General features: G+C 42.5%; 1 protein-coding gene and 1 long non-coding RNA gene across 3 annotated transcripts in view; one reads left to right on the top strand and one right to left on the bottom strand.

Annotated features, from left to right (window-relative positions):
* Window positions 1-2,161, bottom strand: part of zbtb46 (zinc finger and BTB domain containing 46) — a 60,506-nt gene extending 58,345 nt beyond the window's left edge. The window contains exon 1 of one of the 2 annotated variants that reach the window (XM_084916776.1): window positions 1,815-2,161. The gene's annotated coding sequence lies outside the window, so the exon portion shown is untranslated. The remainder of the gene's footprint in view (window positions 1-1,814) is intronic. The other variant, XM_084916777.1, reaches the window with a different exon arrangement.
* Window positions 2,162-9,217: 7,056 nt separating this feature from the next.
* Window positions 9,218-10,463, top strand: LOC146364477 (uncharacterized). The gene is made up of 3 exons (XR_014798876.1): window positions 9,218-9,609; window positions 9,729-9,815; window positions 10,138-10,463. It is a non-coding gene; the product is annotated as an uncharacterized LOC146364477 (long non-coding RNA).
* The last annotated feature ends 7,533 nt before the right edge of the window (window positions 10,464-17,996 follow it).

Raw genomic sequence — 17,996 nt, 5'->3', positions numbered from 1 at the left:
GCCCAAGTATATGTCTTCTCAGCCTTCTCTCGCTGACTTTTGTAACTTGTAACTTTGCTTCTGCCTATTCTGAAAAACAGGCTTTAACTGATGTAGGTTATACATAACAAGGTGAAACAATTAAAATAATCTCATGAGGAATAAATCCCAGCGTCAGTCTAAGTTTGTCTTATGTTATATAAAAGTTTGAAATCCCCTGTGATAATGGACAGTGATTAGAGCAATGCATAGATCTCTTTGCTGAGCGCTCACCTGGCTGTGCAGGGGATGCACAACAGCCAGGGGCCCACCGCCGTTTTCTTTACAGAGCGTGAATGAAGTGGGGTTGTTCCCCTCTCACATGGTAAGCATGGTAGAAAATGGAGGAAGACGGAACTGACCGGTTTGAGAGGGCAGACACAGACAGCAGACATACACTGTACCCACAGCGCTGGAGACAGACCGAGCGGGAGAGACGCTTCAGCTTTAATAAACAGAAAACACTTGACGCCACTCTCTTTTCAACTCTCAACGCGGATCAGATGATGATCAGCTGTACCTCAACAATTACAAAAAAAGAAAAGAAGAAGAAAAAAAATACCCAAGAGCACCATCTGCAAACAAAATCCCCCCCTCTGTCTTGTCTGGTACTCTAGGGTTGGGTGTTGACGCAGCAGAAATTTCCAGCTGGAGAAATCCCCCAAACGGAGGTTAATCGAGGGGAGGAGGAGGAGGGTTTAAGCCCTTGTCTTCCAGACTCAGAGCGCTTTCATTTTGAATCCCCTCCAGACGGCTATACGGAGCATCACTCGTATTTTCTGGTACGGCGTGTGCGCTTGACAATCCTCCCACACCCCAATCAGTGTGGCGATATCGTATCATGCTTTTCAAAACTTTGTAAAAAATTTCATCAGGATTCGGTGGTTTCGTCAAACTCGAGGAGCTGACACGAACCCAAGAGAAAAATGACGTATGTGTCGGCAAGTGTCACATACACCTGCCTAACCTAAAAGATGGGCTTTTTCGAAAAGTCAAAAGAATAGTCAAAAGGGCACGTTTGACTAAGTGGTGCATGGTTTTTATTCAAAACCAGTCGAAAATTACGCAAACTGGAAACTGCATTTTCTTCCTGCGCGCTAACAATGAAAAAAGTATTTTTTACTACCCATTTATACTAGTAATATTCATTTGGATTTGAAGCAGTGTAGTAGTATATTCAAACACATGTGGAAAAACACAGCAAAGTGGACAGGAATAGATTTTTTTTGTCTATCTGTTTAATAATTCGCCGCCTAATGTGTGAAATATGGCTTTAATATGCGTATCCATTCAACAAATTACAGCTTCTCCAAATATCAACAAGCGCAATAGACAGCTGGCTGTCACGTATGGAACAGGTAGGCGTACTTTCAGACTGTTGCCTGCTCACTCGGTCGGGTATATCGCTGTCAAAATGCACTCTGCGTGGCTAACATGATGCCGACGGACTGGACTAAAAAGCACTGAGAGAGAGAAAAAAAACAGAAAGAAAGAAAAAACAGACAGACAGGCCTTCATACAGTAGCTTTTCCGATGGCCAACTACTATAGCGCCACGATTTGTGAAGAGTTGCATTGTGTCATGTCTCCAACCTGTGCGCCCACCAACTATCAGCTGTAGACGCGATGGCTCCGTGAGGCAGAAAACTAATTGTTGGTAAGATAGAGCCTGAAGCCATGGAAATATTGCGATATCCGCCGCGTCTCAATGAAATCTTAAACCTGTTACCAAAGGGAGAGAGGCTGAACGCTGTATTTTTTAAAGGGCTACTAGTAATATAAGGAAGTCAGACATACCTGTTACCCCATGGGGTCTGGGGTGGACGTGGTGTCGGTCCTTCGGAGTCCAATCTGGTGTGACAGCCTAAGAGAAGAAAGGAGGGGATGTCCAAAGCACTAGGTACTCTCCTTCCTCTCCTCTGTATGCTCTCTGTAAGTCTTATTCCCCGTTTTCTCCAACTCCCCGCTCCTCTTCCTCCACCAGCCCCTTTTTCTTTCTCTCTTTCCCTCCCCTGCTTTTCCGTGTCTTGGTATCAGGAGCCTCCCCCTCCTCCTCCTCTTCTGTGCATGTCTATCTCTCTCCCTCTCTCTCGCTCTCTCTCCCCTTCTCTCTCAGTTCTAACCCTACGCGCTCCCTCTCTCTCTCTCTCTCTCTCTCTCTCCGTGTCCCCGTATCTCCTCTCGCTGTCTCTCTGGACAGTCAGGAAATGAGACAGCGTGAATGCACTATGTGTAGCCTATATCCATTTAATGTGAAATGATTCCGAAACGGCCATAATAATAATAATAATAATAATAATAATAATAATAATAATAATAGTAGTAGTAGTAATAATAGTAATAATAATATGCGTTATGATGTAAGCAGTGGGGCTGTGATGAGCCCCCGTGGGTCTTCTAGCTTGTGCGTCTGTTGCCATAGGGCTCAGTAGTGACCGGGGGATTATTGTAACTTACCCCCTCTTGTGGCAACAACAAGAAAACACCGATCAGTCAAGATTTAAAAAACAAAAAAAACAAAAACAAGAGTGGCTTTTGCAGTTTGACACAGTTTGACTGGAAAACACCTATGACAGACATGTGATGCTCAGGCCTGCAAGTGTCTCTTTTTTGGCAAAAAGTCAGGGGTAATTCCACTTTCGGCCTGAGCTCTCCTTTTCACACATGATGGATTTTTTCTTCTTCTTCTCATTGCATGCCTTTAAGTTCTGGGGAAAATTATGAGGTGGCAAACATTTAACACAAAAGGTAGGGGGGACATATGTGAGAAGTTCTGTGCTAGTCCAAAACAAACAGTGCATTTATTGGAATGTAGTGTACTTCCCGTTAAAGTACAGGTCTGTATCGGTGGGTTTAGAGTCAACAGATGGACTGACTGAACAGATGAAAATTCTCAGACATGGAAGAAGGACTCAGACTGTTTTGTTCTTGTTATTGACGTAAAAACGTCAATACAACAATGTAAAAATACTCTGTTACTACTAAAACGAATTCATTCAAAATGCAAAAGCACAGATGTTGCTATTCTGAGGAACATACTCTTAGGAGGTGGGGCTTGTTTGTCTGTTTATTTATTTATCTGAAAACTCTTGTTTAGTCCAGCTGGACCTGGAGTCAGATGCTTCCAAAGGGTGTTGAGATAAACTGCAGGTGTCATAAGATCAGGCAGGGCATCGCAGTCCAACTTGTGCTGGCCGACTGGCTGACATGTATTACACTGACTTTCACATTCATAGGTGTGTAGATAGCATTTGGTACAATACAAACTCTGAAACCTGACACTGTGTATTTCTGCTTCAGTTATAAGATTCATCCCAACATCTTCCACTATTCAAACATCCTTTTCATGTGGTATTCTATGCTGTAGAGCTACAACAAATACAAGAACTGTTTACATCGCATTTTACTATAGACTCACTAATCGCTTTATTAAGTACTGGGTTGGACGCCGTTTTACCATCAGAACTGCATAAATTCTTTCCAGCACCTAGTTGAGTCTTAAGTAGCTTGAACAAGGAGGGAAGGTTGCTCAGAGAGTTTTAGCCCAAGAGCAGCAGATTTGTCATCTGTGCATCCATGATGTGAATCTCCTGTTCCACCTCCTCCCAAAGGTTCTCTGTTGGAATGAGATCTGGTGATTATGGAGGCCAGTCGAGTACAGTGAAATCATTGTCATGTTTAGTTAGATAATCTGAACGTTGTGACACGGCGTGCTATCCTTCTGGAACCAGCCATCAAAACATGGCTACACTTTGGTCATATAGGGTTCGTCATGGTCAGCAATTGGAGATAAAGTCTGAATTTCAGGAGTGGGACCAATGTTTCCAAACACACTCCTTCCGGTTCTTATCTATATATGTTCCTCCAGTTCTACAAGCTGTTCATTCTTGTTTACATGCCCCACCCACCTCCCCTTTTCAATTCTTTAACTTCTTCACTTCTGTTTAGTACATGGGGATCTGTCAGGCCCGGGAGCAGCCACCAGTCGCCTTCGAGGCCTTCCCCAAACCGCAGCTCAATTCATGTCCAAGCCTTTATCTACTAAAATGCTGTCAAACCTAAAATGAGGACGTGGGCCCAGCTGGTGAATAACACTCAGGTAGACTGCTGTGTTTAAATGACACTCAGTTGGTAGTAAGGATTCCAAAGCGTACCAAGAACATAGCAACCACACCAGTACACCACCATCAGCCTGATCCAAGCAGGATCCATCCACGCTTACATGTTGTTTATGCTATATTACTTACCTACATTCTGAAACTACCATCTGAATGCCACAGGAAAAAATCAAGACTCAAACCAGGCAACCTTTTGCCAGCCCTCTATTGTTCAAATTGATTGAGCCGATGGAGCTTAAGCTTCCTGTTCTTAGCTAACAGGAGCAGCCTGTGTGGTCTTCTGTAGCTGTAGCCCATCTTCCATGTGTTGTGCGATCAGAGATGCTCTTCTTCATATTGTAACAAGTAGTTATTTGAATAGCCACCTCCATCCCCACCCCACCCCCCAATCCAGGTTGATGGATGGATGGTTATTTGAATTAGCATTGCCTCCCTGTCAGCTTGAAGCAGTCTGCCCATTCTCCTCTGACCTCTGGCACCAACAAGGCATTTTTATTCCCAGAAAACTGCTGCTCACTGGATATTTTTTAATTTTTTGGACCATTCTCTGTAAACCATAGAGAAGGTTGTGCAGGAAAATCTCAGTAGATCAGCAGTTTATGAAAGCAGCCCATTTGACCCAACTACTACGCCACGTTTAGAGTCACTTAAATCACTTACCTCATTCTAATGCTCACTTAGAATTTCACCATAAAAGCTTAAATGCACAGAGCAGTTGCCATGTGACTGATTGATTAAACATTTGCATTAATGAACAGTCAAACAGGTGTATAAAGTTTCCAGTGAGTGTATAAGCATTTGCTGTGACTGGTCCCTTCCTTGATGTACAGAAATCCAGCAGATGAAGGAGTAGCATAAAATAGATGTACCTAAAATAAGTACAAGTATAAAAGTAAACAAAGAAAACTGAGGGGAAATGCATATTAACTCATAAGGAAACTTTAATTAATTATTATTAATATTTTAAATATAGTCTCTTTATTCAGAACTTTTACAGTGTCAACAGACTGAAGTTTGTGTGTGTCACTGATTAATAGTGAACTTTGTGTGTGGATGTATATAGTAATGAGGAACTGGGTATGAGCCTATTTCTTAGGAAATAGAATATATGGGCTATGACCAGGAATCACTGTAGGTTTGAGGAAGTGGGGACAAAATATGGGGAAGAGAGCGGGTAGTACAGCAAAACATGCACTGTGCGTGCATGCACGTGTGTGTGTGTCTGTGGAGAGTGATGTGTGGCGTGGCGCAGCAGGGGGTAGAGCTGTGTCTCCATCAGTCTGGTAGTTGGCTGCAGAGGGCTGGATAACAGAGGATGTCAGGCCATGTGGATTAAGGCTGTAGGTCTGTAATGCCCAGGCACAGATCCCTCTCTCTCTCTCTCACACACACACACACACACACACACACACACACACACACACACACACGCACTCACACACTCGCTCTCTGTGAGTAGGGTCTGCAAACACAATCCCTCTCTGAAACAAGCTGCTTTACTCAAAGCTGTGCTCCCTCACGCCAGCATGGCCTTCCAATCCGCCTCTCACGACAAGCATGACCCTGGCATCCCCTCCTCAACCCCACTCCCCCTGTCTCTCGCCCGCTCTTTTCTCTCCCCCTCTGTCTGCTCATGGATGGGTTTAGGCGTCATTAGGCCACTTACACATGTATTCACTCCTAGGAGCACTCATCAAGGCAATCCACCCAGGAGAGAGCGAGTGGTGTGAGGGAAAAGCGGGATTTCGGTATTACAGTGGGTTTAGCCTGTGAGTGTGTGTGGTACTTATGTTTACAAAGAGTCCTTGAAGCACAAGGTGATGGGTGTGTTGTGGGCTGCTGTTTACCCAAAGGGGCAGTCACTGTTCTTCTGTATTCTGCTTTTCCCACCTAAGTTTTGCTATTAAATAATGAAAGTAAGCTTGTTGTTTAGACTTTAACAGTTTGTTGCTGAGGCAGAGAAGAAGTTTAAAGCCAGACACAAAGAACACACATGGTCTCAGCGCAGGAAGTGAGACCAGGTCCCTTTCTAATGACTTGTATTTGAATCAGAGAAAAAACAAAAAACAAAAAAACAGGATGAAGAATGTAAACGCACTTTAGGAAAACTTTTTGAAGTCAAGTATTAATTTGCTCTCCAAGCTCCCCTGCTGAGGTTCGCGGGAGCATAATTGGTCACATTGAATTAAACAGCAAAAAAAATCTACAACTGTCACAAAAATAGCACAAGGCGCTTTCAAAGCCCCATCCACTACCCTTCACTATCAATTTACCAAGGGGAACAGCTGTGTGCTGCTTGTGCCATCCTAGCCCTGCTTGTATAGAAGGCAGAGCCTGCGGCTGAAAGAACACTATCTCTACCAGGTGCAGGCAGGGGATGGGGGAAGGCTTTACAAAGGAATATTTGGCACAAGGTGTGAGACAACAATATGTGTGAAGGTGCAGCTTAGTGATACTCAAATCAGTATTGGGAAACGACAAGCCTTTTATAAAGAGAGTCCTCCCTCAGAGAGAAAGGCCAAATTAAGAGTATGGGACCCAAGTCCACTGATGAGAGGATGGAAGGGAGGAAGGAAAGGAACGAGGTGTAAGAGGAAAGTAAGGAAGGGTAGCATTAATAATGGAGGAGAAGAATCCAGAGAATGAGCCGATTTCTCAAAGAAAGTGTAAATGAATGAATTACAATGTAGAATGACACCAGGAAAAGCAGAATGAATTGAGGTTATTGGATTTAAGGGATGCATAATCATCTGGAGGATTCAGAGAATGTGTTTGTGCTCGCTGCCCACACATTTTGTGCCAGCATGAAGGCACCGCGTGGAGTTGGGGGGGGGGCAGTGGAGCTGTTCTCCACTGCCTGTCCTTGTGTCACCCGTAGGAATTTCTGTCCTCCCTAAGGCCTCAGGCCTTGGTGACTATTGTATGTATAAGATGAAAAGATGCCCCTGGACAAGCTGCGCATCACCACATCCAACATCGTGGCTTTCTTTGATAACAATTGCTCCTGGCTGACCTCATGCTGTCCATCGGCATGTGTGGACAAGGAAGATGTATTTTACCCATTTCCGAGCAAAGAGGATCTTCTTCCCAAATGAAAATGCAGGCAGACTCATATTCAGGCTTTTCATGCCCATTTCTGCCCTGGCTGCCTTGCTCTAACCCTACTATCCACTTTACTTTAGGGGAATTCAGATCTTTCCTGTTTATCATATTCTTATTCTCTGTGTTATGAATCCTACATTAAACAGCCCTCTCTCCCTCTGCATCTTTCTTTCTTCGTCTTTCACCGTCTGCATGTCTACCCTCTTGATCCCTTCCTCCACTATACTACCCCCTCCAAATCTCATTTACTCCAATGGAAGTAAGTAGAAGAAAAAGAGAGAGAGAGACAGAGAGCAAGAGAGAGACAGAGAGGAGTACAAAACGACCTTCTCTTCCCCGAAGCAAGAACATCTTCTTATTGTGGAGGTCACCGTCTCAGTTCAGCCCCACGCTCTGAACACTACTCTGCTTGTTTTAATGATGCACAGAGCGGAAGAAGAGGGAGGGAAAGTAAGATAGAGAGAGGGAAACTAACATAGTATTAGAGAGTGAGAGACAGTGAGAAAGAGACGAGTGTCGGGAGTGGATGGAGATGGGAGGATTGGGCTATTTTTTTCTACCGACTCGGCTCACCCCCACCCCCTCTCCTACCTTCCCTCCCCCTCTTCTGTGCAGAAAGTGCACCTCTCTTTCCACATCCATCTTGAAAGGTTCTTCTAAGCTGTCTAACCTCTCAGCAATATTATATATTATTGCTCGCCTCAACCCACACTGAAACCTGGGTTGCTATGCTACAATAATATGACCTCTCATCTCTTCTCCTCCACTACATTTCCTTTCTCGTTGCTTTCTCTCGTTTCAGCAGGGAAAGGTGAAGGAAGGGGTTAACAGCCTCCCCCCATGCTGCTTGTCCCCATCAGGACACTCTGCCTCTTTAATGACCTCCTCGAGTTCAGCACTGCTACTTGATTTGACTCTGCTGACCATGTGGGGTCATGACCCCATTCCACACCACAGCAATGATCTTTGACCCTTACAGAAGAAATAGGATCTTATTTGTTCTATCTATCTAATTATATACAGCATGTAATGACTATCTATCTATCTATCTATCTATCTATCTATCTATCTATCTATCTATCTATCTATCTATCTATCTATCTATCTATCTATCTATCTATCTATCTATCTATCTATCTATCTATCTATCTATCTGGTACCTCAGTCCCTTGTAGGCATTCAAATTAAGAAGTATTCCTTATACATAATGGCCTTTAATAGTCTTTGTTATTGGATCATATTATTGGATTGGTTTGAATCAGATTTTAATGCACTGCCGGGCAGTTTAATTTATTTTAATTTACACCAATGGACCATATGTTGTTCGAAACCAAAAAAGTATTTCCCTCTTAAATGAAGCAAAGTACAAGTAGAAAGTAGCAAGCTGGAAGCTGGAAGAAATACATAAAGTAAAGGTATCCATATGCATTGCAGTACAAGAGTACTTGTTTAATTCCCCCCACAGCTATCAACCTACCACCACTGGCTTCTTTCTTCCTGCACAAAACTAATTTCAGTATGATAGAGAGATACAGATATAGATAGATATGAACTGCTATGTGCTGCTGGTTCTGAAATTTTCAACCCAAATCATAATGCACAGCCAAAATTCTCTGTTACATCATCCATCTCCAATCCCTTCCTCCTCCTCCTCATTCTCTCCCTCCACCATCCTCTTCTTTCTCTCTTATCTCTGCTGGCCCCGTCTCTTGGGGGTCGTTCGTTTTTGTCATAATCACCTTGGAGATTGGGGACTGGTGCCCATGGCAGAGCTGAGCTGAGTGGAGGAGAGGAGGATAGAGGATGAGAGGATGAGAGAAAAAAAAATTTGATTGGGGGGGGGGTGTTAAGATGAGCAGTGGAGGACAGTCTTGCGGGGGGGATGACGGCTTGTCTGGCTCAGCCCCGGCTAATGTGAGGGGACAGCCTTGGCTATGCCTTAACCACACTCGCACCGTCGATGCCAGGCAGAGCGGGGAGGAGAGAATAGATGGATGAAACGCTTTCCTTTTCAGCGCTGCCTTCTCCCGCCCGCACTGACTGCATTCGGAGGCGCGTGGGGCCCCAATGTCACACCCTGTAGGTGTTTAAGCTGCTTACTTACACCAACAACAGAAAGAGATGAGGCAATAGAAGACAGGGAGACAGAAAGGGAGAGGAAGCTACAGAAAGGATGAGAGAGGGAGAATGGGGAAGAATTGGAAGAGGTCGGGGGCGGAGGTCACGGTTGTAGGAGGTTGTAATGTATAAGTATCCCAGTTAGACTGTCTTCACATCAAGGAAGGGTTTATTTTATGTGAGGGGGATACTCATCAAGCGTTACGCCGGTGCAAATTGCACGTATCTAGGTGTGACGACTAGAACGCTGCATTGTAAGTGGGAAGAGGCAAAGTCATCAGAATGACAATATGATAAGTGTTTTTTCTCCAGCCCCACCCTGCTGACTCTCTATCTTTTTTTTTTTTTTTTTTTTTTAACGCTCTTCGATAAGGAGAGGCTGAATGGGAAGGCGTGGGATGCACCAGTCAGGAGATGGTTTCATCACGAGCGGGAGCCAGGGGGGGTCGCAGTGTGCCGTGTGAGTTTTTAAAAAATCCTATTTTGCTATGAGGCTTAGTTGTGTTCAAACCTGTGTTTATCTCACTGGGATGTGAGGGGGTGATGATGACATGTGTTGGGGGTGGAGGGTGGGAGGGGGTTTAGCGTGAGGTCAAACAGTGATGGGCACAAGAGAGGCTTCTGTTGGGATCATTTTAGAGGTGCTACACAAGGGTCAAAAGGTGATAGTTTGGGCAAAGACGCCTCACACCAACAAACATGTTTGACATTTGTACTCGTGCTCTTTTTCTCTCAGTGTGTTGCGCTCACTGTTTTAACTTGTATTTCTGTCCTCTCAGCAGCCTTCTTGTTGATCCATGCTGGTAAGGTTCTCAGACACTCCCTCCTCAGGTCACCGGCTCTGTTTGTCCTAGTCCGCCTTTCCTTCTACCCTTTTCCCTCCCACCCCTCCATCTCCTCTCTTCCTCTCCTCGCCTGACCAGTTCCTCTAATTTGGTTTCTAATTTTTGTTCTGCACCTCATCTCCTCTCCCTTCGTCTATGTGGGGGTAAAGTGCAGCCCCTCCCCTCAGCGGTGTTTGTGTTTTCTCTGTTAATATAATGTGTATGCGCACTGTGCCCATGCGGGTTTGTGAGTAAATCCCCTAAAGTACCTGAGGTTTTTAGCTGTGCGGTCCTTCTTCAAAATGATGATTTAACACTGGTGGCCTTTGGGAAAACACGCTCCACATAAGACTCCTGGTTAACATGCTGGGAGAAACATGTTGGTTTATATCATGTGCAAAAACCCCCACACATCCAAAAGTGCACGCAAACACAAAAATGAAGAAAAAAGTCAGACTGAACAGACCAATAAATAAAATGTGAGCCTGACTATGTGTATGATGTGTTTTTCTGTGTGTGTGGGTTGTCCAGATGTTACTCATGTTGTGGATCTGTTTAAGCAGACACATAATGGGGGTATGTCTTGGTTAGGGAGTCCCAATGATGTAAATTATTAAACTGTACAGTGAAGACATTCACCGTATTTTAAGTTTAGCGTAAGGTCAGTTTAAGGTGAGGGTTAACCAAGTACCTGCTATCGTTAAGGTTAGAGAGAAATCAAAGTAAAGTCCTCTGACGCTATCAGTATATATCTGTAATATGTGTGTTTGTGTGTATGTGTGCGTTTGCTGGACAGAGAGAAATCGTGCATAGCGTGGTAGTAGAGCTTACAGTAAATGGAGACATTTAGGAAAGCAGTACACAGACACAAACACGCGGATCAAAGAGGTTTGAGCATTACAGTACACTGGGGAACAAAAGGAATAGAGAGAGGGAGAGAAGAGGATGTGAGTGAAGGTGAATAGAAACCCCAATCAATATGGCATCCAAGAACAGCTTGAGCTAACGTAGGAGCGCAGAAAGCGGGAGAAAGCGAAGAGAGAGAAAAAAGTAGGTCAGATAATGAGTGGAGAGGGTGAGTGTTTGTGTGGAGGACAGAAAAAGGGAACAGAGCTGTGATAGAACAACACTGGGGGTCAGGACAGAGAGGAGAGACCGTGAATGAGGGAGTCACGAGCTCCTGACCCATACTGACCTCTCAGCCTGGAGGACCTGAAGAGCTCAGGGCAGGGGAGGGGATGAGGTGAGGTCTTGTGGGAGGTTTGGAAAAGGAGGAGATGATATTGATGTGGCCAAAACATCAGGGGAGGGAATTGATGGGAGGAGGAATGAGGTTGATAGTCAAAAGGGATGGGGGTCAGCTGGAAATCCAGGAACAGTAGGGATACCTCTTTTTGCTCTCACGAATACTGTACACAACTCCGAAATTGAGTTCACCTCAATACTCACATCAGTTTCGTGCACCTGTGTGTCTCCTTCACAGGCCGTTCTGGTAGCGCACTCACATTTGCGCATGTCACACATCTACCTGGATAACAGGAACATTTATTTTCTTATCACTAACATGTAGCAAAATAAACAACTCCACATTCCTAAAAGCTCCAAATGTGTGCCAGGATAACTGGCACACATTTTGTTTGTACCCTAGGATCATTGGCTAATCCACACGACCCTGTCTTGAGGATGATTCCCTGTTCAAAATCCAGTTTAGTCCTTTGAAAGAGGAAACACAGGGCTCAACAATGAAAATCTTTACTACTACTGCTGCACAGACAGTGAGAAATATTCTGTGCTGAAAAGGGATTGCTATGCAGGTTTGTCTCCCAGTGCCCCTACTGTAGGTTTTCTCATGAGAAGCATTTTCACATGTTTTCACACAAATCAAAGATGGTGGATTTCTGTTTCAGTTTCACTGCTGTACAAGGATCAGCTGTACTTTTCTTTATAATGAGTTAAAACGGCTGCTCTGAAAAGGCCTCTTGTGCTTTTGCAGACAGAGAAGTTGCCCAGTGGTGGTATTTGTTGTAAAGGAAATGAATAATGGACCCAAAGCAATTCTTTTTTCTTTTTTTTCTTTCTTTTTTTTGGTGCTGCACATTCACACACTGAATTTAAATTCTTGAAAGATAATAATGCAGTCAGGGTGGTCGGGTTGGTAGTCCATGTATGCAACCAGTAAATGAATGTTTCTGTGATACGTGGCTCTTCAGACATCAACGTTGTGCATCGTGATGATTTGACCTTATTTAGCACTGCACTCCTGTAACATTGTTCAGTCATGATGTATGGGTTTGCAAACAGGATCAAAAACCTTGCAGCAGACTAAGAATTAGAATATCTATATATTTCTATTCCATACTGTTTTGTCCTTGTCAAATCTTGGCATCTACATTAGCTACTATGCAACTCATTTCTTGGCAGTTTCCTCAGAGATTTGGGTGTGATCTTTGGTTGGGCCTCCAGCCACTAGCCTCAAGCAGAGATGAAGAGCCAGCTCACCTCTTTCCACAACTGGCCACAACTGATACTGAGTCAAGGAGCATCACTTTAGGCTGTCCATAGCATGTTTTCTTTCTTCTTCTCCATACTGCACGTAGGCATGCAATCTACAGAAATAACCTCCCAAGATCTGTAAACACACCTCGGTGTGCAAATCGAAGCATTCCACCCCGTAAGACTTCATTCTGTGTAACCGTTTGATATAGGCTTAGGACCAGTGTTGCATGTTATTCTGCTGTAACTATAAAATAAATATAGGATGAAATTAGAACAAATTTGGTTGTCAGATTTGACAGGGGTTGCAGAGCACCAGCCATGTTTGTTCAGCTGTGAAAGACAGAATCAAAGTGTCTGCAGTGGCAGAAAGAACCTTGAATTTTGGAACTTTTTGTGAAAATTGCATCTTGATCTGAACGTGCACGCAGCAGTAGACAAACATGGAATATGCAATCTTGATTTATTTTTTTTCCAGAAGGCTTTCTAATACCTCAGAGTGCTTGCTGTGGATTGCAATGGATTGGGAAAGATTCATTTTGGTCTCCGAGTGAAGAACAAACTGCTTCGAAATTGTCTGTAAAGATATTTATTGTAACTTAAACAGTAAAATCAAGTAAAATTCTGGAACCACTTATGTAAAATGACTAAATAGCGAGTTCTCCTCCAGGCACGTATGAACACTACAAAGACTCTGCTGTCACTGCATGTAAATAATGAATTCGGATGATTTCAGTTAGATTGTACTCATAGCTTGTGAATCTGAGTCTACGTGCCCTTCATTGCATTTTAATATATGCTAGTAAAGCAAAGTGAGCACAAGAATAGCTGTGGGATGGCTTTGGCAGCCTATCATTATGTATATAGAATTTTTTCTTTAGCATAGTTCTTTCATATATATATATGAAAAAACACAGTAAGTGAATGTGGAGGCTTTGAGATGCACGTCTTTTCTTTATGCTCACATAAGCTTTCACATTTATTGTCTCTCTATCAAGTGAAATCAATACATATTGCCGACGCTGAGTACTACCATGCTGTAGAAATGTTTATGACCATGAGCAACATTCCTCCTTCTGTTGCTCTTTGTGTACCTCCATCCTGTCTCCTACAGCCTCAGTTCTGGCTCTCCATCCCTCCCTCCTCTCTTCTCATCCCTACTGCCTCCTTCTTGCTTTCTCACACACATGCACGCACACACACCCACAAACACACACGCACACACACACACACACACACTCTCTCCCTTTCTTCAGCCTCCTCACAGTCCAGATGGCCTAACTGCCCCCACACTCACTCCCCCACATACACTCAGTCCACCATGCGCTCCACCCCACTCCTCCTCTCCCCCTACGGGAACAGCACTCCCTTTCGAGGAATAGACCCCCCCCCCCCGAAAGAAAAAAAACACCACTACCATTGTTCATAATATATACACACACCTCTCTCTCCCCACACACATACTCTTCCACACTGTCCCTCCACAGACCACAGGCTTATATACGCCCACACAGACACACATACACACGCACTGACACAGAAGATCTCGTTCACAATTCTCCTCTTCTGCAGCATAATGACTGATGGGAGCATAGTAGGAATGCTGCTGCTGTAGGTGTGATAAGGTGGCATAAAGTGAAATAGATCAGAACATGACTGTGCTTTGTTGTGGTTGTTTTATTGGTGTCATAAATCCCATAAAACAGATCATTTCATCTCTTTTGATAATGGCGAGTGTTGGAGAATCAGCTCACCGACATCTTTCATTGGTGACTCAGCTGTTGCTAAGCACAGACGGGATCTTTAGAATGCCTTTCAACGAGGTGGTTGTGCGTCTTGTTTGTGTGGTTAGATCACGAGTGCAGACCTACCTGCAGAACCACAATGGCTCAAACAGAAGCGTACGTTCATCCTAAATCATCTTCATGACAATTAGCTGGTCCGGGGTCAGAGGCGGACCAGGCCAGGGAAGCGCAGAGATGGTTGCCAGGGTAGAGTCGAGTTCAAGAGCAGGGAGAGGTATAAGGGAAGAGGGCTATTGTTGGAGAGTGTGCGTGTGTGTGTGTGTGTTCATTGGCCAGGGAATGAAGGAGAAAGAGGGGAGAGGAGAGTTGTGGATGTTTTCTAGGGCCTGCTATGGTGGTGTGTGGGGGTGTAGGCCAGAGGAGGAGGGTGTGGTTAACGGTTCTAGCACTCACAGGAAGCCGTGAGGCAGGGAAAGGGGAAGTGAACCACCCCCACACTGTTCCAAGGTTGTGGCCGTGCTCTCCTCGAGGTCGGAACTAACTGACCTCAGCTTACAACTCCCACCACACCTTTAAACTCTTTAACACACATACACTCACACACACTCACATGCAGAGATGCCCGCAAGATTGGTAGATGATGCATGGTCGCGTACTTTTATACATAATGATTGATTGTTGAACTACATGCCAGTGTTGTGACTGTGCGTTCTACGTTCTATGGTTGTTGTTTTGGGTTTTTTTTTTTACAATGTAGCAAAACACTTAGCCAGCATTTTTATAAATAATTATATTCATAATTGTGTTTTACATCCACTTTGCTGGAGAAAATTGCTGTAAGTAGGATCACAGTGGTGATATATGACATTTGGCTCTGCAGCTGCAGAGCCGATGATCATCATAGTATCGCCAGCCATTTTCCAAAGCCTACCACAGGTTACTAGATTGACTACCTCCTACACGATGCACATGCAATTAAACACAATGAACGCACAGAAAAATATGGAAACCATCTAGCGATACACTGAAAATTAATTGTTACAGGCAATCAATCATAAACATTCATTTGCTTCGTCTATTAAAGAAAAGTTACGCACAGTATAGTTAATGGGAACTTATTAGAATAAGTTTTAAAATAGGTGCCTAAAATGTTAGACACATTGTTATAAATCCACTCTGCATGACTTGATTTGGTCACGAGTCTTATGAGAAGATTAAATTTAATGAGATCATATAAAAATTGTAATTTCATTGTCGATTTTCATTGCAAGGTTAAGTGTATTTTTGAAAAAATACATTATTATAGATTTGAAATCTTTCTTATCATTTTATGTACTTTTTTATGCAACTATAAATTAACAGGAAATGTGTTTTACTTTATTTTTTGCCTTATACTTTCATGACACGAGCTGACCTAAACCCCTCCTCTGACCCTCAGAGTTCACTGTGTGCCAGCCAGCTCGTCTCACACTTGGCCACCATCTTCTGGCTTTTCATTCCATACACACATTCATTTCCAGCCAAATGACCACCAGCAACATGGCTCAAACTCTTCAACTCTGGTCGGCTGACTCACAGACAGAATGCTGTGGGGGAACACAGGTTAAAGCTAGGCGAGCCAGCAGGAAAACACACACGCACATCCACACACACTCAAAGAATTTTTTCACTAAGGTTATGATTTAATAAAACATTTATTAATAATTCAAATCAACAAAGCCAATTTGACAAAATACAGACAACAAACATAAACACGTTCTCACCTTCAAGATTAATATATGTGTCAGCGTTTGCCAGAGTGACCCTTGTCATCACCAGTGTTCATAACGTTACCTTGGTGACTGCATTTAATCTCCCCACAGAGACTTCTATCCCAATCTGACCCTTAACCCGGATGAAAGGAATGTCAGTGAGGTCACACACTCCTCCAGTCCATTTGTACATGACCATTTGCCTCTGAAGGGATGCTTGCAGAATCAGTATTCAGGGATAATAAAATCTTGCATTTTGCATATTGTCCAGATACATTTACTGCAAAACTCTTCTCTCCTGTCCCGCCAATTTATTGGCAGTTTACGTTAAATAAGATTTTAAAACCACCTCCTCCCAAAAATCATGAGAAGCCCCGAAAAACAAAAGAATCCTGCTGCTCTTTAATGAAAGTAAAATTGCCAAAAATACAGATTTTAAAGGTACATCAATTTTAATACATCATTGTACGTGAGGAATTTTTCACGCTTTCAGGGGAGTAACATAAAGTGGGAACAGTTGTGCTTTATATATATATATATATATATATATATATATATATAATTGCGGTTGCTGGGATAGTTAAAATAGAGCTAGAAAATACTGTTAGTTTAAAAAGATTTGATCACATGTATTCTGATTTCAATTATAGTTTTTTTTCCCTATAGGTTTTAGATCAAATTACTTATTCATTTCAGTAAATCAGAAGATTATAAAACTATGAAGGCGAGTACATGGTACTGTACATAACTCACAAGAAATACATTTAATGTGGTCATTTTTAAAAGATGTGTGTCCTGGGTCTAAAATACCCTCAGTGCAATTTCCCATTAAAATATTTTTAAGAAATCTTATTTTATTCAAAGTTTTAGAAATGTGCAAAAAAACAAATGAGACATCTCAAGGGAGCAATCTTACAAGCTGAGTGGAGAACGATCTAAAAAATTGGGGGGTTTATTGAATTATAGATTATTAAATTGGGGTACTGCATCTGTAGTAAACACGCTGGAAATGATACAGTGAGTAAATATCTTAACTAATTTAAGAGAAATAAATCCTTTTTAAAGACTTACATATTTCACTGACAGTTTCCAAGTCCAGTTACAATTAATTCATTTTATTTGGGCATATTTAGTTTAAAATATTACAATATTTTTTTTATATTGTTGATCGATTACCGTTTCGGTTAAGATTCTGCTTTAAGCAAGATGATTCAGAACGTGCTGAACTACATTTGTGTGCCAAACAGGCAAATAAACTATTGAGTTGGTGCACTGATTTGTCTTCAGGGATATTAGCCACTTTACTCACTGTATCGATTATATAAATCAAAATCAAAGAAAAGGGAACAGTTAGATATTTTTTTTACATTTTTTTTTAAGTAATAAATATAATTCTACTTTAGTTACAGATTCAAAGTGTTTTTAATGTTTTTCTACAGAATTGATGACAAAAAATTGGTAATAATGCAAAAAAGGTAAGTGCGGCCCAATTTTTTTTTATGAGCTTGTGCAACCCATTTACAATATGCAGGCATCACTTACACTTTGAATATAATTCTCAAGTTTTTTAAAGCATCTTTTACATTTCTCAGCCATGCATTCTCTTTAAAAAAAATCTGAGACAACTTGAACGTTAACAGAGATGTCAAGTCGTCGAACAAGAGGAAGATTTTTGCTTTATCGGAGCAAACAAGATTCTAGATCATTCTGGATCATCAGAGGTGGATTTTTCTTCAGTATTTTAGAAGAGAAAGCACATGCGCTTACATTATTAATAATAAAACATGCTGAGAGTATATTTTACTTTGGGTCTAATGCTATTTGACCA

This window comes from Perissodus microlepis, chromosome 20 (genome assembly GCF_051167445.1).
Source record: "Perissodus microlepis isolate ML-2025 ecotype Zambia chromosome 20, ASM5116744v1, whole genome shotgun sequence".
Lineage (NCBI taxonomy): Eukaryota > Metazoa > Chordata > Actinopteri > Cichliformes > Cichlidae > Perissodus > Perissodus microlepis.
The sequence above is the reverse complement of the archived record's forward strand: the minus strand, read 5'-3'. Positions and strand labels throughout refer to the sequence as shown.